This window comes from Cryptomeria japonica, chromosome 4 (genome assembly GCF_030272615.1).
Source record: "Cryptomeria japonica chromosome 4, Sugi_1.0, whole genome shotgun sequence".
Classification (NCBI taxonomy): domain Eukaryota; kingdom Viridiplantae; phylum Streptophyta; class Pinopsida; order Cupressales; family Cupressaceae; genus Cryptomeria; species Cryptomeria japonica.
In genome coordinates this window covers 310,646,777-310,664,067 of record NC_081408.1, presented here as the reverse complement: position 1 = coordinate 310,664,067, position 17,291 = coordinate 310,646,777, and the positions used below count along the sequence as shown (strand labels likewise).

Sequence of the window (17,291 nt, the reverse complement as noted above, 5' to 3'; positions counted from 1 at the left end):
TGTCATCGGATTAAGACACAACTCTTGATCTTGTATAATCCTAATTAGTATGGAAATGAGATCCTAGACTATGGATGCAAACTAAATCTCAAATTTCCATGACATATTATTGTGAACATAAATAAGATGTAATTTTAGTCTGAATAGGAGAGCCAAACACTTTGGATTAATGTTCCTTTTTGTTGTAACGGATTTGAGATTGTGAAGTGTGTGTTCAAGCTAGGAAAATGATAACTTTAGTAATGTCAGGGAATTACATAACAAAAAATTAACATATTAGCTCAAATCTCAAAAGAAGATATAGAAAGGAACTTGCAGCTAAAAATACTAAAATGGTGTGTTGGGTGCCATAGTCTGAGGATGTTTATGCAAACAAAAAGTTCTAGATTCACAATCATGAGGTTTTTTTGTAGGTTTGTGTCTCCAAAATTCAGCTAATAAATGTTGAACACAAGTGCTAAGAACCTTAGTCCAAGGGTTTTCACCTACACAAAATCTAGGAACATTTGTTGATGTTTGGTCTATGTTCAAGGAGTAATGAGGAGATTATATCTAATTATTTAATTTATTAGGTCCTTTATTTAATTTATTCACTTAAGTTAAATTTAGGTACTTTTTATTTTTATTAAATTATGCTAATAATAGCTTAAGTTGTCTCATTCATTATTATTGTGATACTTGGAACTAGCTAATTTAATCTAGCTTTAGGGTTTGCATGCAAGGTTTAATTTATCCTTTTACAAGAATTCATTCATTGTAACATAATATTTTTATGCAATCAATACAAAATTCTCTTGATGTTGAGCATATCATTCTTACTTGATCTCAATAATGTGATAGGTGGTGTTCTTGGAGATGATTCTTGGCTTGTGATGTTAAATCATCAAATTCTACATGGTATCAAAGAAGATCTATTAGGTTCTTGTCCATGATATTCTTAAGGGTTCCAACCTCAAGAGAGTTTCCATGCCCTTTGAGCCTAAACAAAGGTTGTCATTATGTTCATAGCATCCCAAAATCTATAGATCAACTTTTTTTTCATCAAAATCTAAGTAGTTGAATTTGTGGTTCAATTTTGTTAAGGAAATGTCAAATCAAAGAAAAATTTGGGGGTAAAAAAAACTCTAGGCACTTTGGAGTGAGATCGACCTCACCATCACACCCAAAATGGCCAAAAACCCTAAGATCGATTGTTAAATTGTCCAATTCTAAAAAATTGACTCTGGGGCAAAAAAAATAGTTGCATGAAAATTCATGTAGCTAGATGGAAATCCTTGTGACCAAATGGCCTGTATAAATCCTATGTAGGCTTCAAAATAGTACTCTACAAAAAAATCTATAATCAAAATTTAAAAACATAATTATTTAATTTTGTTTTGTGTGAATTTTTAATTATTTTAACAGATTAATTTTTTGTTCAACATTCATTATCCATATCTATGCCTGCATCTACATGTGTAGGCAATACCTAGGTTGATTTTAGGTGGCATACCTTTCGTAGGGAATGAAATCATAGAGAGCATAACGAAATGTTGTGCCCCCAAGAACTTTCGATGCCCATTATTTTTTTGGCAAATTTTTCTCAAGGAGACAGATCTTTTCCAACAAGGGAATATTCTAGCATATTCACTAACATCAGCATGGCATCAACCATATAGTCAACTTTTGGTCCCTTTCCAATCCTTCCTTGACCTAATTGGCATATGTTTGTTTTTTTGCCATAACTTGGCATTCACGATCAAAATTGTGCAAATGAGATATAAACAAAAAGTTTGTTCCAATATGAAGTCAAATATTTAGTCTATCCTATATCTAGGGTTTGCATCCAGGGTTTCATTTATCGTTTTATAATAATTCATTCATTCATTGTAATACAATATTTTTGTGCAACCAATAAAAAATTCTCATGTTGTTGAGTATATCATTCTTACTTGATCTCAATATTGTGATAGGTGGTGTGCTTGGAGATGATTCTTCTCTTGTGATGTTAAATCATCAAACTCTACATGATATCAGAGAAGATATGTTAAGTTTTTGTCCATATTGTTAAGTGGTCCAACCTTGAGAGAATTTCCATGCACTTTGAGCTCAAACAAAGGTCTCCATCATGTTCACACCATCCCAAAACCTACAGATCAATTGTTGTTTCATCAAAATCTAAGCAGTTGAATTTTTGGGTCAATTTTATGGAGGACATGTCAAATCAAGGAAAATCCTGGGGTCAACAAAAAATCTAGGTGCTTTGGAGCAAGATCAACCTCACCATCACACCTAGAGTGGCAAAAAACAATAAGATCAACTGTTAAATTGTCAAATTCTAAAAAGCTGAATTTGGGGCAAAAAAATTAGTTGCACAAAAATTCATGCAATCAAATGGAAATCCTTATGACCATATGACCTATATAAATCTTGTGCAGGATTCAAAATTGTACTCAGCAAAAAAAATTCAAAATTTATTTAATTTTCCTTTTTGCATAATTTTTTTAAATGTTTTTCATAAATTAAATTTGTATGCAACATTCACTGTCCATATATATGCATGTATCGATAGTACCTATGCTGATGTCAAGTGGCGTACATTTCTTAGTGCATCGAATCTTAGAGATTATAGGGGAATATTCTACCTTAACAATTTTTTGGTGGCCATTATTTTTTTCGGCATTTTTTTTCAAGGAGGCAAATATTTTCCAACAAGGGAATATTTTGGCACATTCACTAACATCAACATGACATCAACCATATAGTCAACTTTTTGTCCCTTTTCAATCCTTCCTTCACCTAATTGGCATATGTTTTTTTTTGACATAACTTGGCATACACTATCAAAATTGTGCAAATGAGATATCAACAAAAAATTTGTTCCAATATGAAGTCAAATATTTAGTTTATCCTATATCTAGGGTTTGCATCTAGGGTTTCATTTATCCTTTTATAATAATTCATTCATTCATTGTAATACAATATTTTTGTGCAATCAATACAAAATTCTCATGTTGTTGAGTATATCATTCTTACTTGATCTCAATATTGTGATAGGTGGTGTGGTTGGAGATGATTATTTGCTTATGATGTCAAATCATCAAACTCTACATGATATCAGAGAAGATATGTTTATTTTTTGTCCATATTCTTAAGTGGTTCAACATTGAGAGAATTTTCAAGCACTTTGAGCTCAAACAAAGGTCTCCATCATGTTCATAGCATCCCAAAACCTATAGATCAATTGTTGTTTCAGCAAAATCTGAGTAGTTGAATTTTTGGGTCAATTTTGTGGAGGACATGTCAAATGAATTTGGGGTCAACAAAAAATCTAGGCACTTTGGAGTGAGATCAACCTCACCATCACACCTAGAGTGGCCAAAAACCCTAAGATCGATTGTTAAATTGTCGAATTCTAAAAAGTTGAATTTGGGGCTGAAACATTAGTTGCACAAAAATTCATGTAGTCAGATGGAAATCCTTATGACCATATGACTTATATAAATCTTGTGCAGGCTTCAAAATTGTACTCTGCAAAAAAAATTCCAAATTTTTTAAATTTTTTTAAATGATTTCGAAAATTAAATTTGTTTGCATTGTTCACTGTCCATATCTATGCATGTATAGGTAATACCTACACTGATGTCAAGTGGCATACCTTTCATAGTGCATGGAATCTTAGAGATTATAGGGGAATATTCTACCTTAACAATTTTTCAGTGGCCATTTGTAGCATCATAAATTGTACGCACTTGCTAGGGTGGTACAATTTCACACCTAGTTTAGCACCCGCCTTGGCGCATTTTACATTTTTCATTACATTTCCCCTTTAGCACTTAATTAATTAAATTAATTAGGTCTAAGGTTCTATTTTATCATCTCCTATATCATAAAATTGGGCCCTTTTCATTAAAGTGTGCCCCTTTCATTTTATTCTTCCAATACATCATTTAATCAAAAACCCTAATTAGGTCCTATTTTGAACTTGGGGGCTTGATTTCGGGGGTCAAAACATCTCAAAATTACCTGTAACTTCGGGATTCTCTCTAAAATCATCATATCCGACAGTCCTAAAAATTTGGTGAAAAGTTGTCGGGACCATGGCGCCCGGAGTGCAACATGGTCCTGGACATTTTTCCCGAAATTTTAGGAGCGCGATCCAATCATAAAATAAAGCTTAACCCCAAGAAATTGGTGGGAGATTCAATCTCTAGGTCGGCCAAAAGTTGGAATTAAGACCTAGGGTTTCATATATAAGAGCTCTCTTTCTTCATTGGAAAGGATCTGATTTTTGGTTTCAAGGACCTTCTATGCAGTGAAAGAGCAGACCTTTGAAGACTTCAACAACATCCAACATCTTTCTATCAAGCATTTATCAATTTCATTCATCCATTTACGGCTTGGAAGACATTGAAGAACAATAGGAGATTACCGACTGAAGATTGGCTTGTACTCCTCCCTTGAAGGTTGGGTATGATTTCATGTTGTTTTCATGTCTTTGCATAAGCTTCAAATATCCTTTATTCATGTTTTAGATCACTTGGCATCTTGATTTAGAGCATTTACATTATCATTTACAAGCAATTAGGGTTTACTTTCTAGGTTGCTCTAGTTTGCTTTCTTGCATTTTAGGACCTTGCACACACACTAGGTCTGCACACACAATACATTTTACAATACAACTTGGCTATTCATGGAGGTGGAAATCACCGAAGTGGGGGTTTGACTAAGGCAAAACCCTATATAGCCGCCCAAACACCTTTTTCAGATATAAGTGCAGGTTTCGGGACTCGGACGACGCCGCAAGTTACAGATCCGGAAGAAGCAGACGGAGACCAAACAACACACCAAGTTTCGGAGCAAAAGACCAGGACAGGGGCGTGGGGCGCCCAGGTCCTGCCAGGACAGGGGCGCTGGGCGCCCTGGTCCTCCTGACAGACAGCATTTTCAGCATTTTTGACAGCTTTTCCAGAGTGCAAAACAGCAATTTCCGGAGCAGTTTTAGGGGCAGAATCAGGACAGTGGCGCCCGCGCCCCCGTCCCGAACATTTTCAGTCAGATTTTAACTCCGGGTACGCATTTTCATTCTTGTCTTATCCTTGTGTTTACAGCTTTCCATCATTTAAGTTCAATTCTGTAATCTTGTTATTAGTTCATACTTGCATTTTGGGGTTAGGGATTGAACTTGCATCATTTTATCTTTCAATTACAACAAAGGAATAGAAATCCTAATAGGTAGCCCGTGGCTCTCTCTTCCACAAGAAGAAGTAGCCAATTGTGTGATACCTCTAGACTCTTTCGTATTCCACAAGTGTGTGGTTGAAAGTGAGATTAGGGCATGTTTGCTTAGTGTCACTTTTTCTCCCACACACCATTATATTTTTTGACAATTTTTTTTAGGAGACATATCTTTTCCAACAAGGGAATATTTTGGCATATTCACTAACATCAACATGAGGTCAGCCATATGATCAACTTTTGGTCCCCTTTCAATCTTTCCTTGACCTAATTGACATATTCTTTATTTTTGTCATAATTTGGACATGCAAAGTCAAAGTCATGCAAATGAGATATTAACAAAAAAATGATTTCAGTATAAAAAATAAGCCTAGATGATGAATTATGCCAACAATAAAGTCACTCCATACCACCACAATCACCACTATACACCAGCCATATGACATCAGCCATATGATCAAATTTTGATCCCCTTTCAATCTTTCCTTGCCCAGGGCATGTGAGCCTTAGCTCACCATTTAAGTGGTCAAGACAGGCTATTTTAATAGCCAAAAGAACTTTTTGGCCCCCATGTGGAATTAATATTCTAAATAATAACCTTCCAAATTGGGCCCACGCGCTCCTCTTATGTGCCCGTGAATGCACCAAAAACCACGATCAAACGCTCCAAAAAAACCTTGATGAATCCACCCGTACAATCCAATAAAACAATACTCAGGATATGCGAGCTCCACCAACGAACTTGCAATGCACAAAGTAAATAATGCGAGCTCCACCAACGAACTTGCAATGCACAAAGTAAATAATTTTTAAAGACTAAAGTTCAATCCCTAGCCAATCTGATACTTGAAGCTTGCCATGAACTGTAGGAAAAAGCAATATGCCACCCCAGCTTCAATACAAAATTTTCAATGTCGATCTTGGTTCAAAGGAAAAAATATCAGTCAAAGAGTTTGTAGAGATGTGTCGATCACATAAGAATTAATGCACCAAGCAATCTGTCACAATAAATCGACTCCCAATCGAGATACAAAAATCAAACAGATTTATCAACATTGCGAAAGAAATGAAGTGCTGGGTCATCAATAATGATATGTGATGGCCAAAAAATATATGCTGCACATGGATCAAGAATTGAAAGCACTTCACCGAACATAGGATGCACAAGTCTGGAGTTATAGACTGATGAAATCTCCATTCCAGTGACCCAATAACACTGTCAAGCTTTGATCACCAGCCAAACTACATGAAGTCAACCAACACAAATGAACAGCATGCCACCCAAGGTTCGCAGGCCAGCCAAAGGAGCTTATGAGCCGAACTGATATGATATCGCCTCCAATGAAGAGTCTAGGCTGATCCACCATCCCTCTGCCATGCTCAATGAACAAGTCAAAAGTGCCATTCAAAGACTCCTCGAGCCACAATTATATGATATCACCCAACCACGAAAATACCAAATGTGAGGATCCAAGCAAATATTGTATCATGGCTCCAACAACCTAAAATATTCATGGCTCCAACAACCGAACCACAGGCTATTGATCATGTCAATAAAAAATTCACAGCTACAAATAAGGAAAAACAGGAAAAAAAAAAGTTTAAATGCCGGTAACTGAAATCGTAAAATCACAAGGAAGAAACCAAGATGTGTAATTAATTCGATGTAAGGAAATGCGTCAATTGCAAACCAAAACTTCCTTAAATTTAACCTCAAAACCTATTAATGAAAATTCTCAAGATTGGAAGGAGATGCTACGAGCAGGCTCGATACCATGTTGGATTATTGACTCCACCCAAAACCGCAAATAGCAAATTCATCTTAACAGTAAGAGAATATGACAATTTCATCAAACGATGAATGTATTTGAATGCTTAATAATGTACATTAGCCTTGTTTATAAAGCAAAGGCGAGAGGATATGAGAGCCCAAGATGACACCTAATGAGATTCAAGGTTAGGTGAGAGTAGGTAAACTCAATTACGTGACAAGTATACAACACATATATTTTAATGCAGTCTAGGAAATAATTTTCCATATGCAGTAGTACCTTTCTAACATGAAAGAGAGCAATCTGTAACCAAATGACAAGTAGTGAAGCATCAATGTCAGGGGATACCTCATAATCTAACAAATGCATCCAAGGCCTATTTCCAATCATTAGAACCACTTCTTCATGAAGAGGCGAGGAGATTAGAACTACTTCTTCATGAATAGGTAAGGAGATGTCGAGATCCACCAAAATGTGAGTGGAGGTAGAAATTCCAATATACAAAGTAGTCGATCACTAACCTTAAAAAATGACCTGTAGAATTCTTGATGGCCTCAAAATAGAAGGGGATATTTGATAGCCTCACCCACATCGGACACACAAAGAGTGGTTAAATAAGAGGTCCCCAAGCCCAAAGTTGATCTAGGACCAAGCTATGATCCTCTAAAGATGAAAATGAATTAATGAAAGCCTTCAACACAAGGGAAGAGTTATATCTTAGCAATCAAAAGGGGCTTCCAAAAACATCACACCCACAAAAATGGCAATAGTTGAAAAAATGGCATGAGATTTAACAAACCACAAAAATACTATTATTATTATAATGACTACTAATTGATATGATATATTTGTAGCTTAAACCATTATAACTAAGTACAAATAGATATGGTTTATGAGAGGACTTATCAATGAAGCATCGCAATAAATCTATGTCAGTACTAGAGGAAAATAGTTTGCAAGGGAAAGTTATCTATAGAATTTAAACAAAATTGAATTATGTGTTAATTAGGTTGCAAATATGAATTTGATTTAGACCTAATATATGTCTAATAGATATTATAACTCTTGGTTTTATATGTAGTATTTTAGAAATAACATTAAAATCTCTACTGGATATTTTTGATAATGAAACTAATTATTCAAAAAATTAAGATTGTAATCCTCAACAAGAATGGCTTTGATTTGGATAAGTATTATGTTGCTGGATCAAAAGAAAGCTTTCTAATGCATTTTGCATTCAAACTTCTTTTAGAGGTGGTTCTATTCTTTTGTGGAATTTTGCTATAAGGTTTGTTCTTCTCTTGGGTGGGGTGTTGTGGTTTATTATTGTGTTTTGTCTCCCATTGTTTCTTACTAATTTTTATTATCATTGATTGCTATTTTCACTTTTAGGGTTTGCCCACTCTAATTCATAACTTTAATTAGAAGCATTTACCATAATCCAAAATTAAAGAAATACAATTGAAATTGAAACCTCAAATAAATAAAATTAAAAAATTCATTACTTCTCACTCTACAATTAAAAGTATACAATTAATTATAACCTAATGTTTTGGATCGATACATTATTTTATATTTGAATAGATAGCTTAATTAAATGAATAAAGAGCTAATTCAAATTCAACAAATAGAAACTTAAACGACACCAAACTATTTTTAACCAAAAATTGATGAGGCAAGACAATACATAATTACTTTCAATTAAAAATGATACATATTCTAATTATTTTTACATAGAAACAAATTCAAAATATTCTACCGATATTTTTTTCTTTTTAACTACTATAATAACTGTTATTCTTTGTACTCTTATTTTTATTGAATAAAAATAAATATTTTAGATATTTCCTTAATCCATTGACAAGGATTCTCTTTATTAATAGCACCAGGTGGTACTATCTCAAACACTCTCTTTTAGAATTTATGATACAGGATAAAAAATAATTACCCTTATATGTTTAAGCATTGCAGTGGGAGATGTGATTTCATCACTGTTGCGGTAGTATAGGTGGACAATTTTGGCTAGATTCCAATATAACTGCTTGCTCTCGCGAGGTAGAACGCTAGGCTGCAATAAGTTCCTCAGTAGTTTTTGTGTGCTTTCATTTACTGTTTGTCTCATCCACTCAGTAGCATTCTCAACAGATGTCCCTGGATATTCTTTCATGAACAGTGACACGGAGTTGATCTTTCCTTGCTTGGTCTCCCTCTGAAAAACATATGAATAATTTACTTTCTCATCTCAGCATTTAATAAAAATCGAAGTATTGCAAAGACATGAGTTGGTTGAGATGTTTCAACTAGAAGTATATTTTAAATTACTGAAAAATCATATACTTTGAAATGAACTGTCTAAATATATCAAAATTTAAAATATATTGTTTAAATCCAGCCTATTACCTTGTAGGTCTGAATGTCATTCAAAAGACGCCCACAAATACGTACTGACGAGATCCATTAGACTGTTGTACTCATGATGGTTGATGGTTAGCTCTGAAATCTCAGGCTCTACAAAATAGAGTGCTCTAAAAACAATTGGTTCCAGTCCGATTGTAATTTTTCCAATTTCGATGTATTCCTCCAATGTTGGTATATATCCGTGTTTAACCCATTCAGCCTCCTCCATCATTGAGATTGCTAGCTTGTACCACTATAAGAGTAAGCACAAAAAAACACTAATGGGTTATTCTAATGATGTTTTTTTCAAAGCTTGTTGAAAGAAATTTTGTTCTCATACTGCACAATATAAATGAACCATCAAGTAATTCCTATTCATGAAAAATATACACACCATTTCCCTTAAATGGGTGCTCACATCCCTGCCTTGAAAGACCCAGGCATCTTGAGCAATATCATTCACAGTGTTATAAATTGCAGAGAAAAAAATTGTCTGAATGATTACAAATCACTGTTGGGTCCCATCTGCGAGACATTTGAAACAAGTAATATAAAGATATTAGTTTTTCACAATCCATAATAGTTCTTTATATAGCATTTGGATTAGATTATGTGAATTTGTTTGCATCAACGATTCGGATTACACTTGTGATCCATCATCTGGATGATAGGAAGCTCATGAAGTAGAAAAGTAGAAAGTTGCAGATCTTTCATTCTGATGATGGATCACAGAATGTGATCTGAAACGTTGATGCAAACAAACTCACACAATCTAATCCAAAAGCTATATCAAGAACAAGTAATATAGACAATTCATCTCTACATATACAGATTTAGGGTTTTTAGGGTGGAATGGATATGATAGCTATATATAATTTATCATACAGTTAACTCTTAATAGCATCAACAAAGCACTGAAGCTCTTCAATGGATTCTGAGCTTACCACATCATTAAAGTCATCCATTAACACAAGAAGAACTCCAATCTTTGTCCATACGATGCGTGCAGTAGACATTTTGGGGCTAAAAAGTGTTGAGGCAGCAGAAAAATAGGAGTCTACAACAGTGTTTCGAGCAAAGTGTAAGCTACCAAATTTAGAGTCTACACTCCATCTATTATGGTAGACAAAAACAAATACCTTTATCAACCTCTCAGTGTAAATCTAACTCAGTGGTGGCAGTCGTGTTATTCCAATTGTTTCCAAAAGCTTTGTACTTACTTTTATAACTCCTGCAAGTCCTTTTGCACTGCTAGGCAAATATTGTAGTCCTTTTTGGCTAAACTTAGAATACAATCATTGCCTAAACAAGGGATCCTGCAATCGAATTCCAAGGGTCAATTTTTAACACTATTGAAGTAGGTGATATATACTTTAAACCAAAATAAATGAAATGGATCATGTAGATCCATGAAAGATTACCTGTAAGAGGCCTTTCCTATCCGAATATCATCAAAACCATAGTTTTTGATGTATCTTAAATGTTCTATTCACTGAGGACTGTTTTTTGTTCATCCATTTTGATATTCTCAATATAGTTTTGGGAGAGGGATTTTGCTTCTTCCAAAACTCTTTCACCTTGGAACATCAACTGAGATGCTTTGTACAAATTCAGCATTGTTATCACATATTGGCCACTATTTTCTAGAGATTGTAGGAAGTCGCCATTTTCTAAATAATTGAGAAAGAGATCTACAGAATTGTTGGTTTCATTAGTAAGAAACAAAAATTTATTGAATTATGCATCACATGAAATGTCCCCAAATCTAGACTCTAGTAGTACATTATTCTTATGAGTTAGAAACTACCATACCCAAAATTGCATATCCATCAGAACTCGTACTCATGCTTAACAGAGAAAAATATGAGAGACAATCAATGGAAAGTTTAACTTAAAACATTGTTTGGTTTGTTCAAAAAACCTGGAGACACATCATATCCATTGGATCTTAGAATCCTGAAACTGATAGATCTGTTAAGTATGTCAGATGTTGATGATATTCCCTGAATTATTTCATTCTCTTTGCAGCATCTGCCCATTGAAAATATTGATTTCAGAAAAAATGGAAACCAAGGATAGAAACTACATTATCCAATCATAAGCAAAGGATTTATCACTTACCTATAGACATTATCTAGAACTTGTTTTGTCTCACATTTGAAATGTCTTGCTATACCTAACCTCTCCAACATATCCACCATTGAAAGACCAGTAATCAACTTTATGGGATAAACACTAGGCACTGCACCAACAAAATAATGCATGTTCGATGTGTATGAACATGATAAAATGTCATCAAAGCATATACATAAACTTTTAAGGACCAACCTCCACTCTCCAAATTTTCTAGCTTTGAATTCAAATACATAAGGCAAATAGATTTTTTAGTATGCATCAGAGCACAAGCAGTTGCAGAGGGAGAATGGAAGAGTGAGCCATCCGTGCTCTCATGTCTTAACACTTTATCCCAGTCAACAATGTTCCGAATACCCTCAATGATGAAAACCATAGATGGTTTATACTCATTGACATGATCTATTCCTATACTGCAAAAAAGAAAGCAAGAATCAAACTATAAGAATAAATAAAAATAAGTACTGGGATTCAAAAGTATTGAATAAATAACCTAATTGTAAAAATTACCTTTGAATAAATAACCTGGCTGCAAAAATTACCTTTTAAGGATTTGTTCTCGCTTGGTGAGCATTAGTTCTATAGGAGGCAAATTATAAGGGAGGTCTAAGCACAAGTCTCTTGCATCTTCTAACATTGCAGCGAAGATCAGATCAAATCCAGTGGGATTATACCAATCCTCATTGGTTTTTTTTCCGATATTTTCTTTTATAAACTTCAAACCTGTTGAAGAATAAAAGATGACCCAAAATCTTATAGGAGAGATTGTATATATTTGTACTTGTAGACCAATATGTAGAAATAACACACTGAAGCATAAAACATAAAACTCAAAATTTTATTGACAAAAATGTGATATAGTTAGAGGATATTCATGCTCATGAGAATATATATTTAACATAATGTTGATTCTAATTGAATGAGAATAGATGATTACGATTCTTTTAATATTAGAAATAATGAATATGTTTGTCTTGTGAATTATAATAATAAAGCATATTACATTTATTATCAATGTTAAAAATAAAGCTATCAAATGTGATGATAATGAAGGAAAAATATATAAGAAAATATGTAATAGAGAGATGGAGATGGAAGTGTGCACACATGTATGTGTATATATACATATATATGTATGTGTGTATATTTATATATATGTATATTTATGTACATATATTGACACAAATATATATATACTCATGTATATATATTTTAAAAATGAACACTTTAATACCCTCAATAATTGAAAATGATTTATAGCCAACTATTTTGAAGAAATATTCTTACCCATGTTCACATTTTTTATGCCATAATGCATGCCGAGGTGTGAGAAAGATGGTCTTTATTATATGGCAAGTTTGATAATCCCCAAGATCCATTCGAGAGTTGATTGTCCATTATCCATGAAAGACATTGTGGGAATTGTGGTAATAGAGAGTTTTCGAAAGAGGGGACCATTGCTACCCAAGCTGTATCATAAGGTGAAACATATGCATGTCCTTTCTCAATTTCTGAAAACAAAAGTTGTATCCTCATAATATCAACATCTACGCACTCAAAAGTAGAAGAAATTTGCTATGTCTTTGTATGAACAACCTATCAAATAGCCAGATGCACAATTATTAAATCTAATATAGACACATGAGAGATTTCAAAATTATCCTTTATAAATTTATAAAGATAAAAAAAAATAGCAATTTTATTTATACTTCAATGATGTGAATTTAGTCACTACAAAATACCATTGCCTATGGTTAGTATAGTTGCACTTTCTTACCATTTTGAAAGTTAAATATGTTTTACAACTTTTATCTATTTAATCTCTTAGAGTATAACTATAAAATTTATATAAATTCAAAGATAACTTTAATAATTGCAATGATTATATTGTTAGTGTAAATAAATATTCATTATGGATATTATTACACTTTACTTAGGTTAACTTAGGATAATGCATTTCTTTGTGGTTTGGATTTGAGACACTTAGGGAAGTGTGCACATAGGGATAGAGCTTGTAGGATAAATTCCACCTTTTGTGGTCTTGTTTTGTTGTTACACTCCACATTCGATGGGTCATCCACCTCTTGTGGAATATTATATTATTTCTCCTACCTACCCCTAGTATTTCTTACCTACCCTTTGTATCTCATTGAGCCACATGTCATGATTGTGTGCTCGTACATCCATATGGCCTTGCCTATATAAGAAGGCCTATATTCATTGTATTGGTGAATCAAGTTGATCATTTTCATATTGATGAGAATACAGTTTGTTCTTATCATTCTTTTGTCTCTATTTTTATACTTTTCATGGTGCCCTTGATCTTGGCAAAATCTCACATGGTATCAGAGCCATTGGGGCTTCATTGATTGGTTTTTAGAGACATCGTGGAAGACTTTTATTTTCAGATTTGAGGAACTGCGCTTTTTGGAGGCATCTCGGAGCATTTTCGACCTCACCATTGCATTCAGGAGGCCATTTCAATAAAAATCGAGTATAAATTTGACCTATTTTGGTGAAAATCGATTTTTGGGTGTGGAGGAAATTTTTTGCCCAATTTGGGCGGTACGGTATGGAATTTTCGGATTTTTTTCAAAAAAAAAAAAAAATTATTTTTTTTCTGAAAATTATTTTCGAGTTTGAAAATTTAAAAAATAAATAAATAAATAAATAAATAAAATTTGAAAATTATTTTTGGGATCCGTACCTTCTGCCTAGTCAGCGGCACCCAATCAGCATTTTCTTTGGAAATTTTTAGACCCCTCTCCGTTAAGCAGTTTGGATTTTTGGGTCAACTTTGGAGGCCCATAACTTGCTCAATTTTGCTCCTTTTTGGTGCAATTTTTTATTATTTGGGCTAATTTTTTGTGCTCTTCGCAGTGGTGTAGTTATTTTCTAGTTTTGGTGCATAGGTTTTTCGGAATATTTAGATTCTTTCAGCTATACTTGTCCAATCCTCAATTCTGCAACTTCAAAGGCCTCATTTGAGTTCATACGACCTCCTTTTCAGGTGCTATTTTTTTTGAAAGTGCATGATTTTTCATCTACTTTCATAATCTATGATCAGATTTCAGAGATTTTAAATAGAAATTGTACTCTCAAATATTGGTCTTATTTGGCCTATTTAGTACTTGTAAATTGCTTGGATCTTAGTTTAGATGTCTTGCATTATCAGTTTGAGTCTCTTTTGGCCTTATTGAGGCAGTTGTAAAATTGAAATCAGAATTCCACTTTGCCATTTTTTGCAAGTGGCCCATTGTACATACACTAAGTATAAAGTGCCAAATCATCACTTTTGGGGGGGTGTCTTGTATGATTGTGCCTCTCTTTCCTTGTTCTCTTTCATTTTTGTTTCAATGAGTTCTCATAAATTCCCACCTTTAACTCCACATAATTATGCATCATGGAAAATTAAAGTATGGAACAAATTAATGGAAAAAGGTCTCACGCATTACATAGATGGAACAATAGTAGCACCACCTGATCCTAATGTTGATCCTAATGCTCAGCTAAAATGGCTCACTAAGAATTGCATGGCTCTTGGAACTTTGTGCAAGTATGTATCAGATGACCTCATCTTTCATATTGAAAAGTGGTGCTTGGGATATGTTTTAGAAATTGTATGGTCAAGTTGATGAAATCAGAGGTTATAAGATTGACAATGAGCTCACCAACTTGGATCCCAAGAGTTTTGATACAATCCAAGATTATGTCACCAAAGCAAATGAGCTAAGAGCAAAGCTTAAGGATTATGGAATTGACAAAAAGGATGCTCAGTTGATATTCAACTTGTTGGACAAACTTGCACCAGAATATGCAGCATTTGTGTCTAGCTTCCAAACTTATCGTTTGGCAGTGGGGAGTTCCTATGTTATGCCTTCATTTGATGCTTTCACAGAAATGTTGATATTGGAACAATCTAAGTTGTTGAACATGGGGCTTCTCAAGTTTTCAAAGTCCCGGGCTTTGGTACCTAATCAAGGGAATCAAGGAAGTCAAGGAAAAGATTCCAACAAGAAGAAGAAGCATTCCAAGTCTAAGCCACAACAAGAAAAAGGACAATCATCCTCTCCATCACAAGGCGATTTTTCATCCTCTTCCAAGAAGGGGACACCACCTAAGAAGGATAAGCCAACTTGTGCATATTGCAAGAAGTATGGTCATGATGAGCATCGATGCCACACAAAGCAAGTTGATGAGTTAACTAATCTTCTTAAGAAAAACAACATCAACTTGCCATTTGCCTACACAAAGAAGGATTCATCGCCTTCCTCTTCCTCACAGTCTAAGGGAAAAGGGAAAGTATTTGTGGCTACAACAAGTTCTTCAGAGCAGTGGATACTTGACTCAAGTGCCTCATATCACATGGGTTCTACAAAGGAGCAATTTTCTTCATTGGAGCCATCTAAGGCACCTCATATTTACATAGGTGATGATACACAAGTAGAGGTTGAAGGGAAAGGTTCAGTTGACATGGATGATGGAACATTTGAGAATGTTCTCTATGTTCCTAACTTGTCTACCAACCTTCTCTCTATCTACCAAATCACTCACTATGGGAATGGGAAAAAGGTTGAGTTTACACCAGATTCAGTTGTGGTAAAGGAACTTGATGATGATGCCTTGGTAGCAGTGGGACAAGTCAATGACAACTCAAGGCTTTATTCATTCTCCCACTTTGTGCCAAGTTCACCTTCTAGGGCCTTGCTTACTCATTCAAATTCAGAAAGTAAGCTATGGCACGAGCGGTTTGGTCACCTCAACTACCACTATCTTCAGTAGCTCAACAGTAAAGACATGGTCATAGGTCTACCTTGAATCAGCTTTTCAGAGGGTGTATGTTCAGGTTGTTCCATGGGAAAGCATCCCGAGGAAAAGTTTGATAAGGGGAAATCTTGGAAAGCTTTGGAAGTTCTTCAACATGTTCACAGCGATGTAGCAGGTCCATTTCCAGCATCTTCATTTAGTAAGGCCTGCTATGTCCTCACCTTCATTGATGACTACTCCCGCTTCACTTGGGTCTACTTTCTTACTCATAAGAGTGAAGTATTTGATAGATTTCAGGACTTCAAGATTCATGTGGAGAAGCAATCTGGGAAAGTGGTGAAGATTCTTCGTACAGATAATGGAAGGGAATATGTGAACAAGAGACTTGAGGATTTTTGTACATTTGAGGGGATTGATCTTCAGCATTCTATAGTATACACTCCATAGCAGAACAGAGTTACAGAACATAAGAATAGAACTCTCAAAGAAATGGCTAGCTGTATGATTCATGCACGTTCTCTTGATCCCGCTTTTTGGGCCGAGGCAATCAATTGTGCCACACACATCCAAAATTGGGTTCCTCACAAAGCTTTGCAAGGTATTACTCCTTTTGAAGCTTGGGTTGGTAGGAAACCAATTGTGAGACATTTCAGAGTCTTTGGGTGTCCAGCATGGGCTCGCATACCTCTGCAGAAATGGAAGGCATTGGAACCACAGAGTTGAACTTGCATATTTGTTGGATATCCTAAGGGTGTTAAGGCATATAGATTGATGGATCCTGAGACACATGAGGTGTTCATTGAGAGGAGTGTTCACTTTGAGGAAATCTCTCGTAGCTTAGCCTCTCTACCTCCTCCACCTTACTCTATTATGGATAGTGATGCTAGTGATTCAGATGATGAGACTTCTTCAACTCCGACTCACAGGGTTACACCTCCACAGGGTCCACTTGTAGTTGAGGAGCCTCATTCTCCACCTCCACCTAGACCTCATTGGGCTCGACAG

The 17,291-nt window shown here is 34.8% G+C and overlaps 1 pseudogene; it reads right to left on the bottom strand.

Moving 5' to 3' along the window:
• Nucleotides 1-8,680: 8,680 nt before the first annotated feature.
• On the bottom strand, nt 8,681-13,056 carry LOC131043628 (ent-kaurene synthase TSP4, chloroplastic-like; annotated as a pseudogene).
• Between the last annotated feature and the right edge of the window lie 4,235 nt (nt 13,057-17,291).